Genomic DNA, 8,797 nt, shown 5'->3' with positions numbered 1-8,797 from the left:
TTTACAGCTTTATACCTTTATCAGGATGTAATGTTGTTTTCCTGTACTGCAAAAAGTGACTATGTGCATTGGCGATGGCTAAATCAGATATATAAAGTAAAAAAATTACTAAATTAAAGAAAAACATATAATATTTTTAAAGACACATTATATAATAATTATTTATTATATAAAATATAAGAAAATGTGTATTATATGAAATTTAAATAATAATGAAAAATTTTTATTCATTTTATATACTTTTTTTCCATTTTTTTAAAGGAAAAATATATAATATTAACATATTATGTAAAACGAATATGATAATAAAATCGAAAATATAATATAGAAATAGCTAAACATAGGAACTGGGAAGTAAAAGTACTGTGCTACGTTCGCTGTCGTGCTATTGTAGTAAGGAGCCGTCTAAGGACAAATCAGCTGTCCACGCTCGTCCTCTGTCCTACTCTATTGCGTTTTGCTCTTTACTCCCCATGAAGTTCCCATTTTCTTTAAATCCTTTCGAAAAGCGTGATTTTTGATACTACATCGTCCTTGTTTCTTGAGGTGTGGTAAGTAATTGTAAAATAAAACTTTATCATTATACATTAATAACAGCCGACTGTTGCTGACAAGTCCTCTATATGTCTCACAATTTGTATCGGCCTAGATTTCATTTCAGTGTGTACCTTACTACTGAAGTTGTCAACCCCTTGAAACTTTCTAACTGGCATACCTCATGAAGGAATTTTTGTGCCAAAAAATGGATGTCATATACTTTGATCAGCTCATCAATAGCTATCGATTGTCCTTGAATAAAAAATTCTATCAGTCTTAGTTCAAAATTTGATTTTTTTTTGCCGTTGGCCAACTTTCGAACGTCACCACATAGAAAGGAGCAAAGGATAAGCTTTAATTTCCTTAGCAATGAGAGAACTTTTAAAGTTTATTTGGCACATATGATACCATTTCTCTGCCGCAATCCCAAGTCCAAAAAACAAAATGATAAACTCAGCTGAAATCACGAACAGAAATGGGTAGAAAAAAAGATGGCAGCACTTTCGGAACCGTTGAAAAATGCCACATTTTTGCTTCTGTAAATTTTTCTATTTATCACTCAAAGAAAATTTATTGGCTGTGGGGCCGGGTAACTGCCGCATATATTTAACACTTATAGATTTTAGTCCATCTTCAATTTTAGAGTGGTGCCTGCCTGCTTGCCTGCAAGAACGGAGCTTTCCACTCGAAAGCAGAAACATGGTTTGATGAAACAAAAGCTTGGCTGCCAAACTTCAGATACTCCCCTCTGACATAGGGTACATAACTCCACTTTACTTCACACACCATAGGCTCTGGCTCGTGGACAAGCAAAAACCATCCTTTTTGGCCCCAGGCAGGAGTTATGCGGAGCTCTCTAAAATGTAATGTCATATTCATCAATCCAGCCTGGGGTCCACACTTTCCGTAAAACCCGCACAGGTTAAACCCTTATCAGTTTCTAGAATAAAGCTGAGATCGGCGGCATAGGAAAAACAAAAACAAAACAAAAACGGGACAAAACAAAAGTGTTGTTCTCGCAACACAAATATTGCAAAATTTCGATTACACAAAGAACAGACCAAAGACGTGTCGAGGGGTAATATTTGAATGTCCTTGGTACTTGAATGAACAAACATGGAACAGGAATGTCATCTATTGAAAATAAGAGGCTTGGACCGACAGACAAGTATGAATGGTTTATGGATCAGCTTAGGAGTCGATGGAAGACCAAAAAATCTAGATTTGGATTTCAACAATGAGAATATCAGAGACGTTGGTATTTTGTTAATACTAAACAGGATTTTCAAATGGAATATTATTTTAAACTGGATCTATGGGCCAAAGAATTAGGGACTTGGATTCTTATTCGAGCAAAATCTCTGCCATTAAAAAAAAAAAGTTTATGAAAGAAAAAGGAGCTCCATTAAACCAAGAATGAGCATAAATAAAGTCAAGTAATCTTCCAAGCGTAAAACTTCCACAAATCACCATCAATTAATAAATGGAACTCAAAACGAACAGAAATTACATAATTTAGCCGAGTTAAACTCAAAACGAGTAAAAATTAAAATAAGTAGGGCTGATAACCTCCTCATTTTCCGATCTTCTGCAATTCTTGTATTAAAGACAGCAGAATTTCTGAAAACTAAACTGAAAACTAACTTAAAATTAACACGAATAGCCTCATTTTCCTATCTGTATTAAAAACAATAGAATTACTGATAACATAAAAATAGCTTGATTACTGTTAATGAGACTGGAAAATATGATATTAATAAATGATCAACCTGTAAATATAACTGGTAGCTATTTTTTTTTTTTTTTTGGTAAAAAAGCTCTACACTCTAAAATCCAAGTAAAGGTGGTTCAAATAGCTCATCTGCCCTTGTCTTTTCATAATAGCTTTTTCCATAAATTAAGTTTTTCAAAGAAAAGTAAAGAGCTATATTTAGCCAAGAATGAGCATTAATAAAGTCAAATAATCTTGCAAGCAAAAAACTTCAAAAAACCTCTATCAATTAAGAAATGAAACTACAAACGAAAACAAATTACAAAAAAAATACCCAAGTCAAACTCGAAACAAGTACAAATTAACATCAGTAGGGCTGCTAAGCCCTCATGCCTTGTAAAGACCAGAACATAATTTATGCTTTACTGAAAACAGAATAAGTTTTAATCGTTTTCACTTTTTTCTTTCATAAATAAAAATCAGTATTTGTCAATGAAACTTACTGATTGTGGTAGATTTAATCTTGGAAGATTATTTGACTTTATTTATGCTCAGTCTTGGCTTAATGGATCTCTTTACTTTTCTTTGAAAGACTTGATTTGTAGAAAAGGTTTCCATTGTTCAAGTAGACCAAGAATAAATTTTTTGCCCCATTGGGAAGTAAATTTGGTTTTGACAGGATAGTCCTTCACAAGCAGCCAATATACTTTCTAGTACTTTTTTTTCAATTTTATTCGTTTCTTTAGACATCGTATTTCAATGCTAAATCTATTTTATTCAACAAAGGAAATAATACTTTTCCTTGCAAGTTTAGAAATATTTTGCCATTCTTAAGAATTCTGTTGAAAAGAGCATGTATCAGAGAAACAGTGGTCAGAGGTAGAGCCACCTGTATCTCTTACTCACCAGAAATTCTTGCATCAATTAAAATAGAGCTGCAGATGTCTAATACATCAGAAATTTATAGAATAAACTCGCCCAGTCTACACATTTAAATTTAAGATATGTTGCAACAAACTAAATTAACAAGCCACTGACGTGCCAGTTTGCGAGCTATAACAGCAGCAACTCGTTGTTTGTTTTGGGCTGAAGGAAAACCTGGATCGTATAATCTTTATCTTTCACAAGGCTGAACACAAAGTTCCTCCCTCTTTACGCTCTTTACGCTAAAGTTTAACTCTTTCTCAATTCTACTTTATCAAACAGTAAATAACTTTAGCGTAAAGAGCGGGACGTTGAGGGAGGAACAGCCCCTTTCATACACGGAGTAATTTCTGCTCTTTTTAAGTTTAAAGTCCCTCTTTACTTTCAGTCAAAAAAAACTTGTTTTTTTTTTATTTCCGAACGTTTTTGAATTAATGCATGTTTTTATTTTGACTCTCCGAAAATGAATAATTAAAACGAAATTTGCGCATTAATTTTTTTTGATAAATAGCTTTCTCTTAGTTCTGATCAGAAGATTTTGAGAAAAAGGGTGAGAGAAGAGGCCTAGCTAACCCCTGATTTTTCAGTTACTTAAAAAGGCAACAATAATTTTTAATTTTTAACGAACGCTTTTATTAATAAAAAATATACATAACTTACATATTAACTTACGTAACGAACTTCTATATTCGTATATTTTTATTCTGTATATGAGGGGGGTTTGCCCCCTCGTTAATACCTCACTCTTTACACTAAAGCTTTAATTTTGTCCCTATTCTTTAAGATTGACCCCTGAATGAGAAAAGGCTGTTGAATAAATAGTTGAAATTACTAAAAATACTTTAGCGTAAAGAGCGAGCTATTTAGGGAGAGATGGAACCCCCCCCCCATATGCGTAATAATCTCTGTTCGTTTTAAGTTTTAATGCTGGTCCTTACTTTCAGGTGAAAAAACTTTTTCATATTTATTTTTTCATTGTTTAAAAAAAAATAATGCTAGAAAATCCTGCACCCCCTTCATGAAATTTCTCTTCTCCCATGACAAATTCCTCCAAGCTGAACAAAATAGCTATCTCACAATTTTGATCTGTTGACTTTGGGGAAAAAATGACCGTGGGAGGGGGCCTAGGTGTCCTCCAGTTTTTTGGTCACTTCGAAAAGCCACTAGAACTTTAAACTTCCGTTAGAATGAAACCTCTCGCGACATTCTAGGACGAATTGGTCGATACGATCACCCCTGCGGAAAAAAAACAACAAAAAACAACAAACAAACAAACAAATAAACACGCACCCATGATCGTTTTTCAGGCAAAAAATACTAAGCTCCAATTTTTTGTAGATAAGAGCTTGAAACTTCTACAGAAGAGTTCTCTGATACGCTGAATGCGATGGTGTGATTTTCGTTAAGATCATATGACTTTTAGGGGGTGTTCCCCCCTATTTTCCAAAACAAGGCAAATTTTCTCAGGCTCATACCTTTTGATGAGTAAGACTAAATTTGATGAAACTTATATATTTAAAATCAGCATGAAAATCCAATTCTTTTGATATATCGATTGGTATCAAAATTTCGTTTTTTAGAGCTTTGTTTACCTATTGAGCCGGGTCGCTCCTTACTACAGTTCATAACCATAAACTGTTTGACACAGAATTCCACATTTTTATAGATAGGAGCTTGAAACTTCTGCAATAGGGTTCTCTAATACGCTGAATCTGATGGTGTGGTTTTCGCTAAAATTCTATGACGTTTAGGGTAACACTAAAATGAATGACTGATGTATCCATTGGTATAAAAATTCCGTCTTTTAGATTTTTGGTTACTATTGAGCAGTATCGCTCTTTATTTACAGTTTCTTGTCACAAACTCTTCGATATAACTATTGGCTGAAAAAACCTCTATACATGTGAAAACAAGAAATAAATAATTTTTCCTCTTGCAAAATAAGCAATTCTCTATTTTCATACTGATAGAGTTCATGAGGGAGGGGGACTTATAAAAAAGTTTCGTTCTCGCTGCTCAATTGAAAGTTTTTTCCCCAAAAGCGTAACCTCTCTGATATTTTCCACTTTGGATGCAGTGATAGATCTGACATTGTAGGATGGAGGAAAGGGTTTAGCTAAATAAAATCACACTCCTAATTCAAGTACTCCAAATTGTAGCCAAGGCTGTTACTATTCCTTTTCTTTGAGTTAGGTCTGCAAAAATTTGCCGGTTGAATAAAAAAGGCCGTGATTAAGTGAACTTGAAAACACCGAGCTTCAAAATTGAAGTAAGGTTAGCCTTCTGTCTTTTAATTCTCTAGAGACCGTTGGTTGTCAAAACTTCAAATAGCACCAATTATCATGTCTTGTCAAAGGTTTTGATAGACAGCTTCCTTAGGTGAGAGGCTTCAGCCGAGAAATATTTGGCTGCGTCTTGCAAAGCTTGGCTACCGACCAAGGGAGAAGAGAAAATGAGCAAAAGAGCACTATCATTCTTAAGTACCAAATGCCCATGTATATGCAACTGTGACGGCATGCATAGAGTGCATTTTAAAATATATTGTTTTTTTCCTCGAGAAAGCCATTTAGCCAAAAAAAAAATATGCAAATTTCGTTTTAATTATTCATCTGCGGAGAGCATAAATCAAAACATGCATTGATTAAAAAACATCCAAAAATTATATTAAATAAAAACAAGTGTTTTTGAACTTAAAGTAAGGAGTGACATTTAAACATAAAACGAACAGAAATTACTTCATATATGAAAGGGGCTGCTTCCTCATCAACGCCCCGCTCTTCACGCTAAAGTCTGACTCTTTCTCTTAACTCTAATTTTTAAAACAGTAATAAACTTCAGCATAAATAGCGGGACGTTCACGAGGAAGCAGTACCTTTCATATACGAAGTAATTTCTGTTCGTTTTAAGTTTTAATGTCACTCCTTACTTTCAGTTAATTTTTTTTTAATTTAATTTGTAAGGCAACTTTGGTTTTCTAAGAATCTTCGAAGAAAGCTTTCAACTAAGTTCGGTGTTTAGTTTCGAATTAATCAACTGAGGTATTTTAAATAGCCTATCCGGATCTTTTAAGGTGCACTATAACATCTTATTTCCAATCAAACAAGCCCATTCCTAAGTTATTACAATCACCCTTTCTATACATACCTTATATGCATCCAGGGTATAACTTATAACCCTTGACTTGAGGATTGTGGGGGTTGTCATTCTCAACAAAAAAACTTTCGGACCTTTCAATTACGTGGAGCAAAATGGCTCTCGTAAAACTTTGTTTAGATGTGTTTTGGAAAATTGTTGGCGTGGGAGGGGGTTAATTGCGCTCCATTCACTTTTGAGCTTATAAGAAAGGCACTGGTTGTTTCAATTTTCAATCGAGTGATTTCTTTTTTTACAAACACAAATGGCCATCCTAAAATTTCTACCGGATGTATTGCGGAGTAATACAAGTTAGCTGGGGGGCTGTTTACGTTGCTATTACTCTGAATCTCAGAAATGACATGGAAACTTCTGATTAGAAATCCAATGAGCCGCATCCTAAGATTATACGATTACTCTTTTTGTGTTAAAACCTACAATTCTTGTCCTTACAGCTTTGGGGGGGGGGGGCAGTTGTCATCCTCAAAGACATAATTTCCAGATATTTCAACTTTTGAACGTTGAACAGACTTTATACATATATTTATATATATATATATATATATATAAATATATATATATATATATATATATATATATATATATATATATATATATATATATATATATATATATATATATATATATATATATATATATATATATATATATATGTATATATATATATATATATATATATATATATGTATATATATATATCTTATATATATATATATATATATATATATATATATATATATATATATATATATATATATATAAACCTGCCAGTCAAGATAAAATCATAAAAGTATATTATAACAAGAGTTAAGAGGTCATATGGCACTTGTGACGAGGCCGGAAGAGCCAAAAGCTCATATGGTATGAGCTCAAGCAAAATTCTAAGAATCAATAGATTGATTTAAAAGGAAAATCAGAGGTATAATGCCGGTCGGGATTTAAAATAAGAGCTCTGAGTCACGAGATCCTTCTAAATATCAAAATTCATTAAGAACTGATCACCCAGTCATAAGTTATAAATATCTAATTTTTTCTAATTTTTCCTCTCCCTTCAGCCCCCCAGATTGTTTAATCGGAGAAAGCGACTTTTTCGAGTCAGTTTGTTAAGCTCCCTGAAACTTCTACCAATTTACATCCTCCCAGTACGTCCAGAAGCACCAATCTCACCAAAGCACTGAACCCCACCCCTAACTCCCCCAAAGAGAGCAGATACAGCACGGTTACGTCAATCGCGTATCTACAACATTTGCTTATTCCACCCACTAAGTTTCATCTTGATTTCCCCATCTAAGTATTTTCCAAAATTTCCGGTTTTCCCCTCCGACTCCCTCCAATGTCGGCAGATCTGGTCTGAATTTGAAATATGAGCTCTGAGACATGAGTTCCTTCAAAATATCGATTTCATTAAGATCCGGTCACCCGCTCTTAAAATAAAAATACCTCAATTTCTCTAGTTTTTCCAAATCAGCACCCCCAAGCTCTTCCAAAGAGATCAGATCCGTTCCAACTATATCAATCACGTATCTATAACTTGTGCTTATTCTTCCCATCAAGTTTAATCTCAATCTCTCCACTCAAAGCGTTTTCCAAGATTTATGTTTCCCCCCTCCAGCCCCCTGTGTCCCTGGATCCGATTCAAATTGAAAATAGAGCATCTGAGACACAAGATCCTTCAATATATCAAGTTTCATTAATATTCGATCACCCATTCGTAAGATAAAGATACCTCGATTTTCACTTTTTCCAAGAATTTTGGTGTCCCCCTCCAACTCCACCCAATTTCAACAGATCTAGTCAGGATTTAAAGTAAGAACTCTAAAGCAGAATATTCTTCTAAATTTCAAATTTCATTAGAATCTGATGACCCGTTCGTAAGTTACAAGTACCTCATTTTTTATTCTTCGCTGTCCCATTGTCTATGCATATAAATAGATTTTCAGGTTTACTGACTCTTGAACATGCAACATATAATTGTTCATGGGAAAAACAATCCGTATTCAGATCTATGCCTCATTATTCTATTGATGTGTCCCTGTGTCCTGGTCGTCATTTGTGTCCCGGTGTCCCAGTTTGTAATTTCTCTTTGAGTGTCCCGGTCGTCATTTATATTCCCTGTGTTCTGGTGTCCCGGTCGTCATTTGTGTCCCGGTCTGTAATTTCTATTCGAATAATCCCTGTGTACCGGTCGTCATTTATATATTCCGCCTGTGCCCCCGGCTTCCCCGTTGTAGTTGTGTCCCTGTGTCCTGGTCTTCATTTATATTCCCTGTGTCCCGGTCGTGATTTGTGTCCGGGTGTCCCAGTCTATAATTTCTCTTTGAGGTTTCCGGTCGTCAATTATATTCCCTTAGTCCCGGTCGTCATTTGTGTCCCGGTATGTAATTTCATCAATTGACAAACATGACGTCAGTCGACAAACAATTTCATGACACATACAGCTCAATACTTAAAATGACGTCAGTCAACACACAA

The sequence above is a fragment of the Artemia franciscana genome, unplaced genomic scaffold (genome assembly GCF_032884065.1).
Source record: "Artemia franciscana unplaced genomic scaffold, ASM3288406v1 Scaffold_1249, whole genome shotgun sequence".
Classification (NCBI taxonomy): domain Eukaryota; kingdom Metazoa; phylum Arthropoda; class Branchiopoda; order Anostraca; family Artemiidae; genus Artemia; species Artemia franciscana.
Note: the sequence above shows the minus strand (reverse complement) of the source record.